At 50.5% G+C, this 8,897-nt stretch overlaps 1 protein-coding gene across 1 annotated transcript in view; it reads left to right on the plus strand.

Annotated features, from left to right (window-relative positions):
* Window positions 1–4,258: 4,258 nt before the first annotated feature.
* Window positions 4,259–8,897, plus strand: part of IDH3B (isocitrate dehydrogenase 3 (NAD+) beta) — a 29,758-nt gene continuing 25,119 nt past the window's right edge. Inside the window, exon 1 of the mRNA XM_011943350.1 lies at window positions 4,259–4,310. The gene's annotated coding sequence lies outside the window, so the exon portion shown is untranslated. The remainder of the gene's footprint in view (window positions 4,311–8,897) is intronic.

The following is an 8,897-nucleotide window of genomic DNA, read 5'->3' on the forward strand; positions in this document are numbered from 1 at the left end:
CGAGTCGGTCGCCCGGGCTGGGGGCTGCGGCCTGGTGGAGGCCACGGGAGGGAACAGAAGAGCCCAGTGGGGGCCTCGGAGACCCGCTCAGGGAGGATCTGGGGCCGCGCCTCAGAGACCCGCTCAGGGAGGATCTGGGGCCGCGCGACGAGGGAGCCCGGCCCGAACGGGAGGTGAGCGCCCCGCAGCGCTCGGGAACCTCCGCGGCCTCCCCGTCGCCGCCGGACGAAGCCCCGGCGTCTTCGCGGACTCATCTCCCTCCTCTGGCACCCGCCGTACTCTCCGCGCCCGACGCCTTGTGCCTGGACTTGCTGCTCATTTTGACGCCTCCGAGCTTTCGCTCTTGACGTTTTTCTCCGGCGCGACTGTACTCCCGCATTTCCCCGGCGACCCTGACCTCGCTTTAACCCCAGCTAAGGACTGAAACGCCTCTGTCCTTAGGCTGGGGCCCCAGACAAGCTGGACAAGTTCCCTGCATCCAACCACCCCTATTCCTGATGCTGGGTTATCTAAGCCTAAAGCATTTTCAATTTCTGTCAGTGCCTTTCAGGAACCTCCTGATTTCTTATCGCAAGTTGGACAGGTAGGCTCAGAGCCCAGCTAACCTCCTGTTTCTCCCCAGCCACGTCCCCTCTCAGATCCCATTCATTTTTAAAAATTAGTTCCTGGCACAGAAGTCATCTGGCCCTTGACCGTGGGTGGGGCAGAGACATTTCTGCCCCTCTCCCCACGTTGTCCTGGCCAGGCTTTGGGCAAGCCCAGAATGAGTCCAGCACTTTCCTGCAGAACAGCATGGGGGCCACCTGCCCTGCCTGCAAGCTCAGACACCCCTGTGGTAACACCTTCCTGCCCCAACTGACTCCTGTCCTCTTTTGGGGGGCCTCCACCTGTGAGTTAGTGTTCTGTCCCACATTGGCCCAGATGAGGCGTCCCGGGGGCACTGCTTGTTCTCCTGTCATCACAGAGGCCCTCTCACCTCCTTTCTGGTCTCTTTATCACCCCTTCTCTTTATGCCTATCCTCATCGCCCGCAGGGGACTGCCATTCCCACCAGGACTCCTTCAGGTCTCAGCTTTTACCCCAGGTGGAATTATCAAACATGGGTCTCTTTTTTTTTTTTTGAGACGGAGTCTTGCTGTGTGGCCCAGGCTGAATTGCAGTGGCTCGATCTCGGCTCACTGCAAGCTCCGCCTCCTGGGTTCACGCCATTCTCCTGCCTTAGCCTCCGGAGTAGCTGGGACTACAGGTGGCCGCCACCATGCCCGGCTAATTTTTTGTATTTTTAGTAGAGACGGGGTTTCACCGTGGACTCGATCTCCTGACCTCGTGATTCACCCGCCTCCACCTCCCAAAGTCCTGGGATTACAGGCGTGAGCCACCGCGCCTGGCCAACAATTCTTAAGCCAGTCTCTTTCTCCATCTCCTGATCTGCCTCTCTAAATCTTGCATCTCACAGTGTGGTCCCCGGACCAGCAGCATTGACATCACCTGGGAGCTGATGAGGAATGCAGACTCTTAGGCCCTGGCCGGACCTGCTGAATCAGAACCTGGAGTTTACCAATACCTGTACACACATTACATGTGAGAAGCCCCCCCCCGAGCTGTTCCACACTTGCTCCACTCCTCTCCCCAACATTCAGACCCACCTCTGGCTCTCTCATTTCCAGCAGACACCCTTCTTCTTACCCAGTGGAGAGGACTCAGGGAATCTTGGCAGAACCCCGCTGGCACCATCAGTGGCGGATGCTCCTCCTCGTTTCTGTCTTTTCACCCGTTCTCTTCTCCCCGTCTTCCACTGTGGAGATGGATGTGGAACCTTTTTGCTCAGTCCTGTCTTCTGCCTTTCCTGAGGTTACCCCACTGATCTCCTATTTGTGTCTCAATATGTTCTTTTCTCTGCTCAGATCTCCCCATTCTTAAAAGAACTGTCCCCTCCTCCTCCCCTCCTTCTTCAGTTTCTGCCCCTCCTATGTCTGAGACCATTCATAGGAACGCTCTGCCAAGGACGCCTGACTGGCCCCCAGCAAGCCACTCCTGGACCCTTGTGGGCTGGCTCCCTTCCAGCCCTGCCTTTCTGCTTCTGCTCTCAGACTCCGTGGTCTCTCTTGGGCTTCAGGTCCTGGGACCTCTTGCCAGCAGTGGGGCTACCCTACCCCCCAACCCCACACACACCTGGGAAACTGCCTTGATGACCGGCGCACACTGTCTTTCTCCTCTGCCCTCTGAGCACCTCAGGCTGCTGTGCCTGGCGCTCTTCTCCTGTTCTCCCCTCATAGAACTCACGTTCCTCCACGGTCTCAGAGAACATCTTTGAGGAAATGATCGCCCCATATGGGACTCTCGCTTCTGTCAGTCCTGAACATCAGTGGGTGAGGACAGGGCTGGACTTGGCCCTCAGAGAGGAGAGGAGCACCTGCCTCCAGGGAGGGTCCCTATCCCAAAAGGCTCTGTTCCTAGGCTGGGATGGGGCTTCTTGGTCTCCACAGGCTCACTGTCCACCAGCCAGCTCTTCTTCCTAACTCCACTGTGTCTGTGCTGGGCACCTCCTCCTGCTGCCCACCAGGCTTGGAGTTTGGGAATCATCTCTAATACTTATCTCTCCCTGTCCTGCAGCTACCCATTTGTTTGGTCTTAAGGGGTCTCCTTTCCCTTTCCTCCCTGCCCCAGTTCCCACAGAGAATATCTTTAACAGCAAAACATACTTTTCTTCCACTGGACTCCACCCTGGCTTGGAGCAGATATGGAATTCCCAGTTTTGCCCACAGCCTCCTCCCTTAGCTCCCATCCCCAGCTGCTCACCCCCAAACACCCCCATCCTCCTGCCACAGTTTTAAAAAGTGTTGCTTGGATTGGGCCATCGCCTGCTTAGAAACTTTAATGTCTTTTGTGGCTTCTCGAATAGACATTTAGGCCCTTAGTTTGGGAACATTCTAGGCCCTTTGATGCCCTGTCCAATTTCTCTTGCCGGCCAGCCTTACCTCCACTCCCTTGCTGTGTGAGTTTCTTGCTTATCCAGCATGGGAGATCACACTGTTTCCCAAACCTAGCTCCCTCTCTCCCAGCTCCAGCCTTCATGCTGGCTGGCCCTTCCCGCGGGAATGCCCTCACTTTGCAGCATTTCTTTTTGTGATGGTTGAAGTGCTTTGGTTGGAGTGCTTTTCATTCTGGAAGGTTGTCCGCAAGATAGATTGGGGGATAGGTGCTCTGAATTAACCTGCGGCAGAAGGTGGAATCAGTCAGCCCAGGAAAGTGGCACTGAGTTAAGGCTCAGTCATAAGCTGGGGCAGACTCCCAACGTGCATGGGTTTCTGTTCTATCTTAACCACATGGAACAGAAAACCAGCCAGGATGGTGTTTGAGGCTTCCCAGAGCCTGCAGCCCCAGAGAAGGGCTCCTGGGTTGGAGCTGCTGAACCAAGGGGTGATGAAGGTCAATGGGCAGTTCTGGGGCAGCACCTGGGGGCGGGAGGTGAGTGTCTCTGGTTTAGATCCAGGTGAAAGTCTGTTGTTTCTTGGAACTCTCTGTGTGCTTTTATTTTGCATTAGTTATCTTATTTTTTAACCTTTCGTTTATTTATTGTTTTAGAGTCAGGGTCTCACTCTATCACCCAGGCTGGAGTGCAGTCATGCGATCATAGCTCACTGCATCCTCAAACTCCTGGGCTCAAGGCCTCCCTCCTTAGCCTCTCAAGTAGCTGGGATTGCAGGTGTGCACCACCATGCCTGGCTAATATAATTTTTTTTTTTAGACAGAGGTCTTGCTATGTTGCCCAGGCTGGTCTCGAACTCCTGGCCTCAAGTGATCCTCACGCCTTGGCCTCTCAAAGTGTTGGGATTATAGGTGTGAGCCACTGTGCCAGCCATGCATTATTTATCTTAGTTCCTTTGTATATTTTCCTGTTCCAACTGCTGCATCTTCTTCATGAGAAAGGAATTTGGTGGGGCGGGTTGGGGTGGGGTGCTGCAACTGTGACCACAGAGAGCTAGAGAGGTGGTGGTGACAGAGGAAGCTTGGTGTATGCCTGCAGAGAATGCCACTGTCTTCTGGCAGGGGCTCACCACAAACCCTCAGGCCAGAGCCTCTGGTCTCATTCCGCCCTTTCATTGTGCCCATGTCCACGAGAAGGGCTTTTTTATGAGTGGCCAGTGCTAGAGAGTGAGCAGATAATGAAACCCAGGTGGCGCCCTTATGAGCTCACAGTCAGGTGGCAGGAGACTCATGAATGCTCAATGTCACTCTGGAGTGACCTGGGCTGTTACAGAAGCGGAGCAAGTCCTGGGACAAGCACAGAAAAAGGGCCTGAGCCTGAAGGTGAGGAGGGCCGGGAGCAGCTTGTATAAGGACTAGCAGAGCGGAATGAGTGGGTTTGCTGCACTTGCTTCAAGGTGGAGGTTTTAGCACCTAGCACCGGGAGCGTGCTACTATTTCAAGTACTGTAGAGTACTTGAAGTAAATAAGGAGTTTGGAAATTTTTTTCTGTAGGTCTAGTCATAAAACTGTTTTTTTAAATCAGCATAACTTCCCCCCACCGCCTGGCTCCTTAAGCGGATGCAAACCATATAAAACAGATTGGCCACGCTGTGTGTTGGGCCATAGCGCCCCCTAGAGGCCCCAGAGTGTGAGGCTGGCACTTGGATCCACTTCCTGTCAAGTCCCCTGATGGTAATTAAAATTAAAGGAGGAATACAAAAACTAAAGCGTGCATTAATTATGGCAATTCTCATAGTTCCATAAAGAAATCCAGAATGCCAAAGGCCATCCAAGAAGGTGGTCTGGTAGGTATACATCAGCTCTGGGCCTTCCTTGCTGTTGATTCCTGAGGCCTCTTCAATTGCTTCAAGAAAACCCCACACCACAAGTGTTAGCCTTGCCTTAGGATCCGTCCCATCCCCACATCTAGGCTGAGTTATTCAATCTTGAATAATAACACAGTAGGAAGCTTCGTGGTGGACCCTTTGGCAGGAGAGTCGAACTCCTATCCCCAGGCTCTGGGATCATTGGTCCTGGTTGTTCACACGCCTGCCAATCACAAACAACTTCAAAGACACCCGGTCTCAATGCCCATTGAGGAAGAGGAAGGGAACCATTTTCCTAGTGCAGCAAGCTATGCCCACTCCCTGCTATTTTGCAGAACATGGGGCTGTCCCCTGCAGTCTCGAACCTGAAACTGCAGCAGCACCCAACACTAACCCGGATGGCTGCCCCTTAGCTACTCATAGGCAATGGCAACAATTTTGAAATTATATATATATATATTTACCCATGGGGTAAGATCAAATTCATTTTCAAATTGCTGGGGAGGGCCAGGTGCAGTGGCTCACGCCTGTAACCCCGGCACTTTGGGAGGCCAAGGTGGGCAGATCATTTGAGGCCAGGAGTTCGAGACCAGCCCGGCCAACATGGCAAAAACCCACCTCTACTGGAAAAAAAAAAAAAAGAAAAACAATACAAAGAAAACAAAAATTAGCCGGATGCAGTGGCACGTGCCTCTAGTCCCAGCAACACGGGAGGCAGGGACTCAGAACTACTATAGAGTACTTGAAATAAATAAGGAAAAGCTCAGTGCAGTTACAATTCCAAGTACATTGGGAGCAAACCTGAGTTCAGCTTACTTAGTTTAAATCAATGTCTAGCCACCAGCGTAAATTGAAGTTCAGTACTATGGCTACACTGTCTTCACTCTCACTTGACCCCGTATCCCGTTGGCAGTAGGCGTTTATTCTAGATCACATTTGAGTTTTTTTCTTTTTTTTTTTTTTTGAGATGGAGTCTCGCTCTTGTCGCGCAGGCTGGAGTGCAGTGGTGAGATCTAGGCTGACTGTAACCTCCACCTCCCGGGTTCAGGCGATTCTCCTTCCTTAGCCTCCTGAACAGCTGGGATTATAGGCAACCGCCACCACGCCCAGCTAATTTTTGTATTTTTAGTAGAGACGGGGTTTCACCATGTTGGCCAGGCTGGTCTTGAACTCCTGACCTCAGGCGATCCACCCACCTCAGCCTCCCAAAGTGCTGGGATTACAGGCGTGAGCCACCACGCCTGGCCTTGAGTTTCCTAAAATGCTGAACTTACGTCAGAATCCCATCTCTGCCACTCACCGGATGTGTAAACTTATACTGAGCCTCAGTTCCCCATCAAATGAGAATGATAGCACACAGTTGTGAAGGTGAAATAAAATTAAACATAAGGAAAGCAATTTTACAAACTTTTGAACACTATACCTGTGTAAGGTTGCTATTCTGGGCATTCATCACCTTGGATTTTCTTGTGGAAGTAGGGAAGATATATGTAACTGTCTTTGTTGGAGACATTAAGCAGCTTATTTCATTTTCCAAAAGGATACTAGGGACAAATATTCATACTTAAACTATTACATTAAAAACAAAAACCCAAGAGCATAATATTAAAAAACAAAAACAAAAACAAAAAAAAAAACATGAGAAGTGCTTGAACCCAGGAGGAAGAGGCTGTTGCAGTGAGCCGATTGTGCCATTGCACTCCAGCCTGGGCAACAGAATGAGACTGCCTCAATAAACAAAAACAAAACCCCGAATTGCTGGGGAGGTAGGCAGAGGGTGGGGGTGTGGGGGTCAAGAGGAAAGGAAACTATTATCCTTAAGGTAGAGCAGGGTGAGGTAGGGGTAGGGGGTGAGGGGAATATAAGGTGTAGGCAGGAGGGAGCTGTTTTTCCCCTTGTCGTGGGTAAAGTGGGGAGAGGACTTGGCAGAGGCTGATTCTCCATGAGGCTTAATCTTTAGGCTGTCATCTACACTGGCCCCTTCCAAGGCCCCTCGAACGTTCCTTGTGACACGTTCACATGATTACATGTAATTGTGTATTCATAATTTTGTACTCTTCTTAAGGAGTTACTCCAATTATATAAGCTTCAGGCCCCCCAAAACCTACATCTTCTGGTGGGAACTGGAGTTGGGTAGGAACAGTTCAGGTAAGAGATAATAAAGATCTCAGCTGAGACAAAGTCAGTGGGGAGGGTTGCGTTTCTTGATAGAAAAGTGCTGTCATTTACTGGCCTGTAGCTCTTGCAGATGAGGATTTTTTTTCTTCTTTTCTGTAGCCATAGTGCTGTGAATAGTGCCTGGAGGATAAATACTTGTGGATGAATACTTGTTTGGGAGGTGGAGGTCAGAAACTCATGATTGATTGGCACCACAGCGTGCCCCAAAGAGATGAGCTCCCAGCCAGGTGCAGTGGCTCACGCTTGTAATCCTAGCACTTTGAGAGGCCAAGGCAGGTGGATCACCTGAGGTCAGCTGGGCCAACATGGTGAAACCCCGTTTCTACTAAAAGTACAAAAAATTAGCTGGGTGTGGTGGCACACGCCTGTAGTTCCAGCTACTCAGGAGGCTGAGGCAGGAGAATTGCTTGAACTCAGGAGGTGGAGGTTGCAGTGAGCCCATATTGCGCCACCGCACTACAGCCTGGGCGACAGAGCAAGACTCTGTCTAAAAAAAAAAAAGCTCCCCACACCTATCCCCTGTCACCTATCCCTACTCTGCTCTGTCAACCAGGCCTATTCCTGGTGTGGGGAAGAGAGGTCTTAGTGGTTCTCTCTTTCCTTAGCCTTCAATGGCTGCTTGACCTGGGGGAGCGAGGTCCTTGGAATGTGCCATGTGTTTGAAAGAACACTGGACTTGGGGTCTGGAGACCTGACCTCAGTAGGTAAGTTACTGACTTATTCTCAGCTGCAGTTACTTCATGGATAAACCCGAGGTGCCGGTGGCCAAGTGGTGCAACGGTAAGTGGTTAACAGCTTCCTCTCAAAAAATAAACTTGCTTTGTAGCATTTGCTGAATTTGTGGTAACTACACATTCCTACCATGGCTGATTTCAAACTACCAGTGTGGTATCACTGAACATGTTAGGAGAGACACACAATAGCCTCTTCAGAGTCTGTGAAATCTGACTCCAGCACACTCCTGTATGGGTCTCAAGGACTAGGGTCTTACTTGATCTGAACAAAATGTTGGATGATGGACTCTCATATTCTGTGCCAGGCTGTGTATGGGAAATTCTTCTTCTTCTTTTTTTTTTTTTCAAATACAGAGTCGCACTCTGTTTGCCCTGACTGGAGTGCAGTGGCTCGATCTTGGCTCACTGCAGCCTGGACCTCTGGGCTCAAGCGATCCTCCTGCCTCAGCCTGCTGAGTAGCTTGGACTACAGGGGTGTACCACCACACCTGGCTAATTTTCTAAAAAAAATTTTTGTAGGCCAGGTGTGGTGGCACATGCCTGTAATCTCAGCACTTTGAGAAGCTGAAGCAGGTAGATCACCTGAGGTCAGGAGTTCAAGACCAATCTGGCCAACATGGTGAATCCCAGTCTTTACTAAAAATACAAAAATTACCTGGGTGTGCTGGTGGGCACCTGTAATCCCAGCTACTTGGGAGGCTGAGGCAGGAGAATCACTTGAACCTGGGAGGCGGAGGTTGCAGTGAGCCGAGATCACACAGTTGTGCTCCAGCCTAGGCAATAAGAGCGAAGCTCTGTCTTGAAAAAAAAAAAAATTTTTTTTTGTAGTGACAGGGTCTTGCCAAGTTGCCCAGGTTGGTTTTGAGGTCGTGGGCTCAAGTGATCCCCCTGCCCTGGCCTCCCAGAGTGCTGAGATTATAGGCATGAGCCACTGCAGTCAGCCCAGCTGTTCTTTTTGCTGGTAAGATCATTTTATGTGGGCAAGATGTATGTGGATGATCACCTTGGCCTAATGTCCATCTTTGTTTTTAGTTAAAAAATTATTTGCCTTTTTAAAATTATGGCATAATTTACAGCAAAGTACCCAGATATTGCATGCTCACGTTGGTAAAATTTTACACACATATACACCCATATAACCAACCATTCAGATTAAGATACAGGGCATTTTCTTTTTTTTTTTTTTTTTT

This window comes from Colobus angolensis, unplaced genomic scaffold (assembly GCF_000951035.1).
Source record: "Colobus angolensis palliatus isolate OR3802 unplaced genomic scaffold, Cang.pa_1.0 Scaffold219, whole genome shotgun sequence".
NCBI classification, from domain to species: Eukaryota; Metazoa; Chordata; class Mammalia; order Primates; family Cercopithecidae; genus Colobus; species Colobus angolensis.